The sequence below is a fragment of the Castor canadensis genome, chromosome 9 (genome assembly GCF_047511655.1).
Source record: "Castor canadensis chromosome 9, mCasCan1.hap1v2, whole genome shotgun sequence".
Taxonomy (NCBI): domain Eukaryota; kingdom Metazoa; phylum Chordata; class Mammalia; order Rodentia; family Castoridae; genus Castor; species Castor canadensis.
Window position 1 is genome coordinate 13,596,538 of NC_133394.1, and position 12,518 is coordinate 13,609,055.

Below are 12,518 nucleotides of genomic sequence, written 5' to 3' on the forward strand. Positions count from 1 at the left end.
AGGTGGAGGTAGGGAGGATCATGGTTCAAGGCCAGCCCAGGTAAAAAGTTGGTGAGAACCCCCCTGCCCCAATATCAAACAACGGCTGGGCACAGTGGTGTACACCTGCAATCTCAACTATGTAAGGAGCACAAACAGGATCACTGTACAGGCCTGCCTGGGCATACAGCGATTTTCTATCTAAAAATAGACAACGAAAGAAGGGCTGATGGAGTGGATCAAGTGATAGTAGGCTGGTCTAGCGACTATGAGACCCCCTACTCCCAGTACTACAAGCCAAATAGAAATAAAAAGCTCTTTTGAGTATCAGAATAAAATTATGAAACCTCTCTCCAGGAAAACACAAAACCATACACATCATTGCCACAGCAATATTATCAGCAATATTGGCAGATCATGAATCAAGAATGTCTGATCTATACAATTCCTCAAGGGAAAAGCCAAAAAGAAATTAAGCTTCTCCGTTGTTGAGTTTTTATTAATGGTTTGCTTCAATCCATATGTTAAAAGATTTATGATTGCTAAAAATGCCAAGGAAAAGGACTTGAGTCAATAAGCAATTTCTATGGAGAAACAAAGTTCTTTTCCAAGGGTTCAGCAGGGAGCTGCCATCAAATATGGGCCCTGCATTGCTTGATTTGGTGACATTTTAAAAGAAGTTACAGATTCAAACTTTATGTGAGACCTTGTTTTTAGATGTTGGTGCCATGAAAGAGACTGTTCATTGCCTCCTCAATGTCTGTCCTTCCTTTCCTTCTTTCTAACAGCTCTCTAATTTTATTCTACATACAATTTTCCCATGCAAGATTGCCCTTCCTCACTTCATTTGTCGATGGGGAGCCCCATGAAATATAAGTGGAGTTGTCAGGTAACCTGTACAGAGGGTTGAGTCAGTTGGAAGGCATCTCCTTTACCCTCCTCTGTTACCTTGTGTGCTAGCCTGGTGCCCAGGCATAATGGCTGGAGTCCTAACAGGGGTCATGGTGGAAGCTGTGAGTTAGGCATGGTAGACCACAAAAAAATAAAAAGGTAGAACCCAGGTCTTGTGAGTTTGGTGCTCTCACATCTTCTTGATTGCCTACTTCTAAATTTCTTTTACATAATAGGGAACTATTAAAAATATGCCTTTGGAAAAGTCCAGGACCTGATGGATTCTCTGCTGAATTCTATCAGACCTTTAAAGAAGAACTGATACCAACCCTCCTTAAACTGTTCCATGAAATAGAAAGGGAAGGAAAACTGCCAAACACATTTTATGAAGCCAGTATTACACTTATCCCAAAACCAGGCAAAGACACCTCCAAAAAGGAGAACTATAGGCCAATCTCCTTAATGAACATTGATGCAAAAATCCTCAACAAAATAATGGCAAACCGAATTCAGCAACACATCAAAAAGATTATTCACCACGACCAGTTAGGCTTCATCCCAGGGATGCAGGGGTGGTTCAACATACGAAAATCAATAAACGTAATAAACCACATTAACAGAAGCAAAGACAAAAACCACTTGATCATCTCAATAGATGCAGAAAAAGCCTTTGATAAGATCCAACATCATTTCATGATAAAAGCTCTAAGAAAACTAGGAATAGAAGGAAAGTTCCTCAACATTATAAAAGCTATATATGACAAACCTACAGCCAGCATTATACTTAACGGAGAAAAATTAAAACCATTCCCTCTAAAATCAGGAACCAGACAAGGATGCCCACTATCTCCACTCCTATTCAACATAGTACTGGAATTCCTAGCCAGAGCAATTAGGCAAGAAGAAGGAATAAAAGGAATACAAATAGGTAAAGAAACTGTCAACATATCCCTATTTGCAGATGACATGATCCTATACCTTAAAGACCCAAAAAACTCTACTCAGAAGCTTCTAGACATCATCAATAGCTATAGCAAAGTAGCAGGATATAAAATCAACATAGAAAAATCATTAGCATTTCTATACACTAACAATGAGCAAACGGAAAAAGAATGTATGAAAACAATTCCATTTACAATAGCCTCAAACAAAATCAAATACCTAGGTGTAAACCTAACAAAAGATGTGAAAGACCTCTACAAGGAAAACTATACACTTCTGAAGAAAGAGATTGAGGAAGACTATAGAAAGTGGAGAGATCTCCCATGCTCATGGATTGGTAGAATCAACATAGTAAAAATGTCGATACTCCCAAAAGTAATCTACACGTTTAATGCAATTCCCATCAAAATTCCAACGACATTCATTAAAGAGATTGAAAAATCTACTGTTAAATTTATATGGAAACACAAGAGGCCACGAATAGCCAAGGCAATACTCAGTCAAAAGAACAATGCAGGAGGTATCACAATACCTGACTTCAAACTATATTACAAAGCAATAACAATAAAAACAGCATGGTACTGGCACAAAAACAGACATGAAGACCAGTGGAACAGAATAGAGGATCCAGATATGAAGCCACACAACTATGAGCAACTTATCTTTGATAAAGGAGCTAAAAATATACGATGGAGAAATAGCAGCCTCTTCAACAAAAACTGCTGGGAAAACTGGTTAGCAGTCTGCAAAAAACTGAAACTAGATCCATGTATATCACCCTATACCAAGATTAACTCAAAATGGATCAAGGATCTTAATATCAGACCCCAAACTCTTAAGTTGATACAAGAAAGAGTAGGAAATACTCTGGAGTTAGTAGGTATAGGTAAGAACTTTCTCAATGAAACCCCAGCAGCACAGCAACTAAGAGATAGCATAGATAAATGGGACCTCATAAAACTAAAAAGCTTCTGTTCATCAAAAGAAATGGTCTCTAAACTGAAGAGAACACCCACAGAGTGGGAGAAAATATTTGCCAATTATACATCAGACAAAGGACTGATAACCAGAATATACAGGGAACTTAAAAAACTAAATTCTCCCAAAACTAATGAACCAATAAAAAAATGGGCATGTGAACTAAACAGAACTTTCTCAAAAGAAGAAATTCAAATGGCCAGAAAACACATGAAAAAATGCTCACCATCTCTAGCAATAAAGGAAATGCAAATTAAAACTACGCTAAGATTCCACCTCACCCCTGTTAGAATAGCCATCATCAGCAACACCACCAACAACAGGTGTTGGCGAGGATGTGGGGAAAAAGGAACCCTCTTACACTGTTGGTGGGAATGTAGACTAGTACAACCACTCTGGAAAAAAATTTGGAGGCTACTTAAAAAGCTGGACATCGATCTACCATTTGATCCAGCAATACCACTCTTGGGGATATACCCAAAAGACTGTTACTCCAGAGGCACCTGCACATCCATGTTTATTGCGGCACTATTCACAATAGCCAAGTTATGGAAACAGCCAAGATGCCCCACTACTGATGAATGGATTAAGAAAATGTGGTATCTATACACAATGGAATTTTATGCAGCCATGAAGAAGAACGAAATGTTATCATTCGCTGGTAAATGGATGGAATTGGAGAACATCATTCTGAGTGAGGTTAGCCTGGCTCAAAAGACCAAAAATCGTATGTTCTCCCTCATATGTGGACATTAGATCAAGGGCAAACACAACAAGGGGATTGGACTTTGAGCACATGATAAAAGCGAGAGCACACAAGGGAGGGGTGAGGATAGGTAAGACACCTAAAAAACTAGCTAGCATTTGTTGCCCTTAATGCAGAGAAACTAAAGCAGATACCTTAAAGCAACTGAGGCCAATAGGAAAAGGGGACCAGGAACTAGAGAAAAGGTTAGATCAAAAAGAATTAACCTAGAAGGTAACACCCACGCACAGGAAGTCAATGTGAGTCAATGCCCTGTATAGCTATCCTTATCTCAACCAGCAAAACCCCTTGTTCCTTCCTATTATTGCTTATACTCTCTCTACAACAAAATTAGAGATAAGGGCAAAATAGTTTCTGCTGGGTATTGAGGGGGGGAGCGGGAGGGTGTAGAGTGGGTGGTAAGGGAGGGGGTGGGGGCAGGGGGGAGAAATGAACCAAGCCTTGTATGCACATATGAATAATAAAAGAAAAAAAAATATGCCTTTGTCTTGTTTCAGATACTATATTTTGTTTGCAAGAGGTGTGTTTGTTTTATTAAGCTAAACCAGTTCTAACTATCGCTCACATTTTCTTTTTAATCAGAAGTTGCACTAGTAAAAAATATTTGTGGTACGTATCAAGCCTACAAGTCATCTGCTTATGACTTCTTGATGAGGACACAGAAGATGTATTAAAAGATAATGAGCTATATATATATGTAGTAGATACATATGTATTTGTAAATATATACATACATGTAGTACCTGCATTGAGACACCTAGACCCAATGACATCCTAGCACCAATGAACACACTTAGCACCCAGATAGTAGTTTCTAAATTCCATTTTTCTCATTACAAAAGAAGTGTGTCACCTTTTTATTACTGTAACAAAATACCTGAAGTAATCAACTTACAAAGAAGGAAGTAAGTTTATTTTCATTCAGTCTTGGAGATTTCAGTCCATGACCAACTGGCCCCATTATTTGAACCATGTTTTTTGGGAAGCACACAGCAGAGAAAAACTGCTCACTTCATACCCAGGATACAAAAAAAAGTAAGAGGACGAGACGAGAATCCCACAATCTCCTTCAAAGGCATGGCCCCAATAACATAAACCTCCCACTAGACCCCACCTCTTTAATTTTTTACCACTTTTCAATAGTGTTGACCTGGATACCAAGCCCACATGGTCTTTTGGGGAATATTCCAGATCCTGAAGGATCCAGGGCTTTGGAGATAAATGACCTGAAGTAGGACAAGGAACTATATGATGAGCTTAGAATTTTCCTATCCAAAAGTAAGGAAGTGTTTTGTTTTTTTTTTCTTAAGAATAATACAGGATGTTGAAGGACATAGGAACATGAAATATAGCCAAATCTGGGACAATTTGAGCAAGAAAATGTAATAGTAATATAACCCATAGAATAAGCACTCATCAATCCATACTCATATCAATGATTGGATAAATAAAAAGAAAAGAAAACTCTTTATTTCAGTAGAATTCCAAATAATAAAAGTAAAAAGAATGATGAAAATAAGAAAATCACCATTTTGTAAGTACCTGAGTTAGTTACTTAAGATAGTTATGGCAGGCTTGATTCATAAATGAACTGCAAAACTAGTAACCAAGAAACAGCACGCTTAGATGGTTCCAACACGTCGTCTTATAAAATACTCATTCACAAAAGGGAATAGGTTCTCTAAGTGCAGAAACCTATGGATGTCATGCAACCAAGTGATCAGAATTAACATCTGTGATAATAAGACATGCTGACCTCATGTACCCTTGACGTGATGCACTGAGAGGAATATCCTAACCGTGTGGTGCTATTCCTGCCTCCAACATGTGCTTCGATGTGAAGAAGCATCAGATAAATCCAAATGGAAGGACAGTCTATTAAAATAACTGGCCAGACCTCTCCAAAAGTGTCAAGATCATGAGTAGCAGTCAGAAGAACTGTTCCAGATTACAGGAAACTAAGTGACATGCCAACCAAAGGCAGCGTAGAATCCAGGTTTGGACCATGAAAACGACATTGGTGTGACAAGTGGCAAAATTTAAATAAGACCTACCGATTAATTAATAATACTGCATCAGTATTAATCTCCTGGTTTTGATTACTATACCATGGTTATGATATGCAATATTTGAAGACTACATAACTTTTGTAACTTTTTTGAAAGTCCAAACTTATTCTAAAGTAAAAAGTTAAAAATGTCAGCAGTTTAACAATTATACTAACATACTGTTCCTTACAGCAATACAACGCTATTCATTTCTAAAAGAATTAACCATCTCTATCATAGGATATTTCTACAAAAAAATTTTCAAATAGCTTTAAAGTGCACCATTGACAATGGAGACTTCTGAAATACCAGTGATATGTTAGGGCATCAACCTCAGATCCACATATAAGGGCTGGAGGTGTGGCTTGAGTTGGGAGAGCAATTGCCTAGCAAGCACAAGACCCTAAGTTCAAATCCCAGGAACACCATAAATTGTTCCAAAGCATCCTGGAGTGTTTTCTGAGGTGGGCCAGGGGATGACACAATTGGAGACTAAAGAAGGTCTTCATGACAGAGAGGTTGGGAGGGAGGAGGGGCATGCAAGTGAGGCACCACAGGCATCGATAGAATGCATGGGCACTTGGACTGTGGTGGGTGGTAAGGACAAGAGATGCTAAAGAAATGCACATTTTAAAGTTCAGGACTTGGTTGGCTGCATTTGAAAAGTAAGAAGGAGCCCCAGATGCTTGGTAGCATCTTGACAGAAATCAGGAAGTTGGAAGGCACAAATGATGAACCAATTTTGGCCATGTTGAACTTTAAGTAATGAAGGAACATTTGGAGATATAAGGCTGGAACTCAGAAAAGAGATTCAAGCTGGGAGTACATTTGTGTCACCAGCAAAATGTTAATTGCTAAACTCATTAACATGCACGAACTCTGACAGAAAAACTGCAGCAAAGAAAGTCACAGGAATGGGCTGCAGAGGGGAAAAGACTAGAAATATGCCCAATTATTAGCAGAGGATGAGACAATTTTAGTTTAAAAATCATACCAGGCAACTTTTAGGATGGTACCTGCCTCATGAAGACATTCCGTCTCTGGGAATTCATTATGACTATGGGTGAGGTTGGAGTGTCCATGTCTGCTACATTGCTACATGACCCTGAATCTTGGCTAAAACTGGTTAATTAAAGAGATATAAGCCCAACCTAAGCAAAGTTAGTGAGATTTCTCTCCCTCCCTCCCTCCTGCCCTCTCTCTCTTTTTCTCTCTCTGTTTTCTCTCTGTCTGTCTCTCTCTCTCCTCTTCTGTCCCTCTCTCCCTCTCTCCTCCCTCCCTCTCTCTCTCTTGGTCTCCTCCACTCCAGGATTTAAAACTTGGAATGAAAGGATATTGCAACTGGGTGTCACATCAATAGTAGAGCCCTATAGAAAATGTTGCCCAAATCTCATTTCTAGTATCACTGAAACTTAATCCTAAAAGTTTGGGAATTTAATTCTCCATGACACACCAGTCTCTTTCCAAGAAACTACCACTATTTCCACTTCTGTGGAATCTAAGGTACTTAGATTCAGTTTCTATTGCTGCAAACAAAAGCTTTAATTTATACCACAAATTACTCTTTTATAGCTACTCAAACTTTAGTGTGAATATTAATCACTTGGGCATTTTGTTAAAGGTAGATTTGGATTTGTTATGTCCAGGAAAAAGCCCGAGAACTTGAATTTAGAATTAGATCTCAAGTGATGCCACTAGGGCTGGTCTGAGGACATACCTGAAGAAGCAAGGCATACAACCTCTCTCCTTCGGTTGGGCATGGTGGTTTATATCTATAGTTCCAGCTATTTGAGAGGCTGAGGTAGGAGGACCACTTCAGCTCATGAGTTTGAGGTCAACCTAGGAAACATAAGACTCCATCTCAAAACAAAACAAACAAACAGACACAAAAACCCCAATAATTCTGAGGTAAGATGGCAGGTTGAAAGTGTTCTCCCTGTGTCCTCTTGTGTGACTGAAAAGAGTCAAGGTAGCAAACAAGAGACTGTCTTCCAAGAGGAGAAACAGAAGAAGAGCACCAGCAATCAAGAAGAGGTGACATGACAGCTAAAAAGTTCAAAGAAACAGAAAAGTGAAGCAAAGAAAAGTAGTAATCAGTCCACAACTCCAACCCCAGCTTCCCAGAGGGAGAGGAGCCCAAAGCTGCAACCACAAGGTTAGCAAGGCAGCTGTGGTGACAACAGACTGTCCATCCTAACCGCAAAAGAAACTCACAGTTCTCACAAGCCTAAGATCCAGTGTGGGGATTTAGCATGACAAGGACTCCTCCTGTATGGCAGGCTAGCGTTGTACTGTTTTCTCTAGTAGTGCTACAGCCAGGTGCCATCTTGAGAGCCAGGGGCCTATTGTTTGAGATTGAGCTACTCTGGACCTGAAAACAAGAAACCCAAGTAAGGAATCCCAGGGACACCTTGTTACAGTGTATGGGTGAGAGGCAGCTATGAGAGGCAGATGTGGAGAGAAGGAGTCCATGAACTGCTAAGAAGTTTAAATAGCACGGAGTCAGCTGTGGACGATGTGGGGTCAGTGACCCCACCTTCTGTGGCAATGAATGAGCCCCACAGCCTTGGATCCATGTGGAGACACCATGGAACCCATGGCCAGCAAATTGCTTGGCCACTGGAACTGCCTTGCTGTGGTGTGTGGTTTGCTGACAGGCAGCACTGAGAACTCTACATCCAGGTCCAAGGGACCACACTATTTCCACAGCTTCCTCCATCCCACAGGGTGGTTCACCACTGGGAGGGTTCTAAAACACTGAGACCAGCAGGCAGAAAGCCCAGTTCCCTTGAGTCTCCACCTCCAGTACAGAACTCAGTGTTCTGTTTGCTGACCCCTTCTCTGATGCACTCAGGAACACCCTTTGGCTTGGATGTTTGCTGTCCCTAGGTGCACAGATGGGGGATGCCTCTGCAGTCAGTGGGAACCTGGCTGACCCACAGGCCACAAAGCTTACTGGGGCCAGCAGCAGCTTCTTGCTACAGAAAAAAAGGAAAGCTTCTAAACCAGGTGGCCCACATCTGTAATTCCAGCACTCAGAAGGCTGAAGCAGAAGAATTGAGAGTTCAATGCCAGCCTAGTCTACATAGGGAGTTCCAGGCAAGCCTGGGCTACACAGTAAGACTCTGTTTCATAAATTAATTAATTAATTAACTAATTAATAATAAAGAGGAAGCTGCTAAAGCGAATGCAGCCTTGAAATGACAAAAGACCCTCTATCAGCTGAGCCCTCACCCTGCATACAGCAGTAGCTGGCACAGTGGGAACAGAAAGGAAGTACAACAGACTCCAACTACAACTCATTAAAGACTCCAAGACCTAGTGGATTCCAATATTAGAGAACCCAGAAAGAAGCTTCTCTAATATATAGCCTTTTAAAAATATTTCACTCATTTTTCTTTTTAATATGCTTTTAAGTACTGCTTTTACATTATTTTTGAAAATATTTGTATTCCTCTTCTTTCCCTTGTCTAACTTTACTTACATATTTTTCTTTATTTTATAATCAGATATTTTAGCTCTTGTTCTTTTCCTCTTCCTCATATTCTTTTCCTTTTTCTTATTTTTCCTTTGTTTTCTTTGTCCTTTCTTCTTTCTTTTTTCCCTTTCCCCACCCTCAAACTTTATTAATCATTCTTTTATGATTATTTTACCTGTCTTAATTTTTCACTTTATAGTTTATCCTATATTATTTTTCCCACCTTTTTCTCGTTGGCCATTGATGGTGTGGTAGCAGTCTTCAGTTGACTTTTATTATATTTCATTATCTCATTTATTTTGATGTTGTTGTTACAGTTTTGTTTTTTTCTTCTCTCTGAGTTGTGCTGGGGATTAAACCTTCAAGATAAGGCAGCTCACAAAGAGACCCACAGATAAAAATGGAAGAGATATCCATCCCAACAGACACAAAACTGCAACATAGAAGCTTAAGAAGCATGGAAAAGCAAGGCAGAATGACTCCTCCAAAAGTCCATAACTCTTCAACAACTGAATTAAAAGACATTGAAATGACTGAAATACTGAAGTATTCAAAAGTTTTTAAATCATTTTAAAAACGATTGATGGCCCCAATGGGGATTCAAATAAATACATGTATGAAGTAAAGAAGTCAACTAAAGACCCAAGACCTGAACAAGAAACTAAACAACTTGGACGAGCAATTCAGCAACTTGGACAAGAAATTCAGCAAAAAGATAGAGATTCTGAAAAAAAGAGAGAGAAAGAGAGGGAAAGGGAGAGAGATTTCCATTTTGAAATAGAAGCCTTGAAAATGTAAAGCTCAATAAAACAAAATACTCAGTGGAAGGCATTACCAATAGATGAGAACAAGTGGAAGAGGAACATCAGCTATAAAGACAAGGTCAAGGGAGTTTTACATTGAGATAGCAATGAAGACAGAAAAGCAATCGTAACCACAACATTCAAGATCCCTGGGACATTGTTAAGAGACCAAACCCATGAAGCTGAAGAAGGAACCAAAGTATAGACCAAAGGCACAGAAAACTTAGTCAATGAAAGTATTCTAAAAAATTTCCCAAATCAAGGGTAAGAAATGGACATCTGAATTAGGAAGCATTGAGAGCCCCAAATAGACATGACCAGAAATGAACCTCTCTACATTATATTATAGTTAGAATACCAAGAGTTCAGAACAAAGAAAGAATATTGAAAGCTGCAAGACAGAAACACCAAGTTACTTACAAAAGCAAACCTGTGAAAATAACAGCAGACCTCTCAGCAGAACCTCTAACGGCCAGGAGAGCATGAACTGATATATTTCAAGCCTTGAAACAAAATAACTGCCAACAAGATTACTGAACAGCAAAGTTAAAGTTACCTTTAAAATCAAAAGAAAAATAAAGCCTTCCATGATAAACATAAACTAAAGCAATTCATGACCAGTAAGGCAGCATTGTAGAAAATACTTAAGAGAATACTACACATAAAAGAGGAAAAAAGGTGGCCACTGGTGGCTCATGTCTGCAATTCTAGCTACTCAGGAGGCAGAGATCAGGAGGATCATGGTTTAAAGCCAGTCCAGGCAAACAGTTCATGAGAGCCTATCTCAAAAAAATCCATCACAAAAAAGGGCTGTGGAGTGGCAGACAGTATAGGTTCAAACCCCAGTACCACAAAAAAAGAGGAAAAAAGACATACAGAAGCACAAGAGCTCAAAAATTGACAAACAACTGAGAATTAGGAAAGAATCAAGCATTATTTGATAAACAAGCAAACCTCTAAGAAGAAGAAGGGAGAAATTTGTACATACCTTTCAATTTTCAACTTAAATGTATACAGTCTTAATTCTCAAATTATGAGATGCAAGCTAGCTGAATGTAGTAAGAAAAACAAAATACAACTGTTTTCTGTCTGTAAGAAACTCACCTTAGTATCAAAGACAACACAGACTGGAAGTGAAAGGACTGAAAATTATATTCTTAGTAAACAGAATCCAAAAGCAGGTAGGAGTAGCTGTAATCATATCTGACAAGACAGACTTTAAGCCAAAATAACTCAGAAGGGATAAAGAAGGTTACTATATTTTAATAAAGGGAAATCCATCAAGGAGATATAATAGGGAGCCAGGCATGGTAGAAACACACCTGTAATCCCAGATACTCAGGAAGCAGTGATTAGGAGGATTATGATTTAAGGCCACACAAAGCAAAACCCTCACTAGACTCCCATTTCAACCAACAAGCCAGGAGTGGTGGCATATGCCTGTAATTTCAGCTATTCGAGAGACCCAAGTAGAAAGATTGTAATCCAGACTAGCCCCGGGCAAAAACACAAGTCTCTATTCAAAAAAATAGCTAAAGCAAAAAATACATAAGTACATATGTGTGTATATATATATACATATATATAAAGCAATTGTACTATCTATTGCACTAATGTTGGTGCAACCAATCTCATAAAACAAACCCTACTGGACATAGAGGGACAGGATAAGTCAGTTATGATAATAATGGGTAACTTAATTAGCCTACTCTTATCAAAAGAAAGATCATCCAGATAAAAAAAAAACTAACAAAGAAACTTCAGACTTAAACTACACACTGATAGAATGGACCCAATAGAATATTCCACCCAATAGCCACAGAATGCCTTCTTATCGGCAGCTCACAGGACTTTCTCCAAATAGCTCATATCCTAGGCCACAAAGCAAGTCTTAACAAACACAACAAAGAAATAATTCCTTTTATCTTATTAGATCATAATGGAATAAAAGAAATTGATGGCAACAAAGACTATACAAATGCACGGAAATGAATAACACACTTTTGATCTGTCAGTGAGTCACTGAAGAAATCAGGGAATAAATTTTTAAAAATTACTAGAATCAATTGAAAATCAAATACAATGTAGCAGACACTTTGGGATACATCAAAGGCAGTACTCAAAGAAAAGTTTATAATCATGAAAGCCAACATTAAAAAATCAGAGAGACCTCAAATAACCTAATGATACGCCATAAAGTCTTACAAAAATAAGAATAAGCCAAACCCCAAATTAGCAGATGGAAAGAAATAATAAAGCTCAGGATAGAAATTAATTAAATGAAGACTGAAAGAACAACACAAAGGAACAATGAAAGAGCTGATTCTTTAAAAAGATTAACAGTATGACAAACTTGCAGCTGAGATTATACTGAAGAGAGAAAATTGAGAGCATTTCCTCTAAAATCAGAAATGAGACAAGAGTGTCTACTCTCACTCAATATAATGCTTGATTTCTTAGCCAGAAAGTAAGGCAAAAGAAAGAAATAAAAGATACACAAATAGGAAAGGAAGAAGTGAAAATATCTCTATTTTTGGATGATATGAGTCTCTATTTAAAAGACCCACAAGAAGCACCAGAAAACTCTTGGATCTGACAAACACTTTCAACAAAGTTCCAGGACACATAATCAA